A 2027-nucleotide genomic window follows, 5' to 3' on the forward strand; every position below is an offset into this window, starting at 1 on the left:
GCGAGAAATCACCCCCCAGGGGGGATGGTCACACCGCAATCCCTTCTCCTCCATTCTCCTCTCGGGATCTTGGGCACGCACGCACACGCGCCCAGCGTAAGTTTTAAGCCACCGGGTCCAGGACGCGAACTGCGGTCGACTACATGGGAGTCCAGCGACATAGCCATTACGCTAACTGCTGGTTCCCCTTTTTACAAGTTTATTCATTGATTTTTTTTTTCCCCCATGAATGAGAGAGACAGAATGAGAGAGAGAGAGTTGACACCTTGATCAGGTTTCCTGACTGTTTGGGGCTGTCTCCATAACCTTCCCATGTGGGTCAGCTTCACAGGAAGTCATGTGTTACCACCGCAGCACCCACCAGCCCCAGACATCGGTCATTTTCTCCCTGCGTCTAGGAGCCCTGGAAAGACCAGAATTGCATTTCATTAGCAAAGGCCAGGCTCTTGTCTCATTGACCTTGTATTCCAACAGGTGGAGCACGGTGACTGGCTTATAGGAAATGTTCGAGAAATTGTCAGCACTACAGTGACCGAAGGCTTACTTCATTAGGTCCACACAACAGTCACGGCAGGAGGGTATGACAACTATTACTATCCTCAGTTTTTTTATGCCAGAGGGCACATGCACATGTCAGAGAGAGAGAGAGAGAGAAAGAGAGAGAGAGAGAGAGCGCTCTCCCCTACCCCCCACGGGGCTTGGTCATACTGCAATGCCATTTCCTCCATTCCTTCTTCCTGCCAGGATCCTAGGCTTGTAGGCACATGTACTAGGTGAGTTTTTCAAGCCACCGGGCCAGGATTCGAACTACGGTCTGCAATGCAGGGTCTGGCTCCCTTCACACAGCACTTAATCTCTGCACTACAGGGCTGGCCTGACTACCATCATTTTACAACTGAGAACACTGAGGCTTACGGACGGGAAGTAACTTCCCAAGGTCCACAGCCAATAAGTGGCTGAACTGAGACTTCGACCTGGGCGTGACCAATCCCAATACGTTTCCTCTTCTTCTTTTTAAGTTTATCTTTTCCATGTGAGAAAGAGAGAGAGAGAGACAGAGTTAGCATCTCCAATAGGGTCCCCACACTATGATCCACCCCGAGCTTCAGCCAGCCCCAGATCATGGGCACGCACCTGCCTGGTGTGCTCAGGGAGGTCTCTGGATGCCAACCTGGAACTTTCCCCCGTGGATCAGCCTCATGGAGCATCGCATTCTATCGCTATGCCACCATCGGGCCCCCAACACTCATCTTCTTACCCACTGCGTGAGTTTCCTATCACTGCTGCAATAGATTGCCACAAACTTAATGGCTTAAAGCAATACAAACTTGGGACCAGCAAGCAGGTGGTATCGTGGTTAAGGTGCTGGTCTCCCGCATAGTCTACCACAGTTCAAGTCCTGGACCTGGTGGTTTGAAGAGCATGCTGGGTGTGTGTGCGTGCATGCCCAAAATCCCAGGAAGAAAAGGAAAGAGCGATTGTGGCATGACCATTTCCCCTGGGGGGTGTTTTCTCACTTTCCCTCTCTCTGGCTGTTACACGTGCCCTATGGCAAAAACAGAAACAAACAAAGAAACAAATCCATGAACTTATTATCTTGTAGTTCTGGAGGTCAAAAGCGCATGCGCCCTATAGCAAATAAATGAATAAATACATAAATAAATAAATTTAAAAAAATAAAAAAGAAAAATAAAAAACTCTCTAAAAAATGTTCAAAAACACCCCACGGGGGATACCTACAGGATAGAGCTGGTTGCCCTCGGAGGTTTACGCACCCTTTATGGATGTCTGTCTCTTCCCTCTCTTACTTCCCCACTACCCTATTAGGGTTTCCTGGGACCACGTTGCAAGTAAACCACCCACACCCAAGTTCTTGTCTAGTTTTGGGAGAAGAGCACACTGTTCTGAACCACCCATTCCTTCGTTAACCTGTCCCATTGCTATTTATAAGAAAGATGGTGCAGATGGGACCAGCAGTTAGGGTAATGGCTATGTCACTGGACTCCCATGTAGTCGACTGCAGTTCG

Source organism: Tupaia chinensis, unplaced genomic scaffold (genome assembly GCF_000334495.1).
Source record: "Tupaia chinensis unplaced genomic scaffold, TupChi_1.0 Scaffold000248_2, whole genome shotgun sequence".
Taxonomy (NCBI): Eukaryota; Metazoa; Chordata; class Mammalia; order Scandentia; family Tupaiidae; genus Tupaia; species Tupaia belangeri.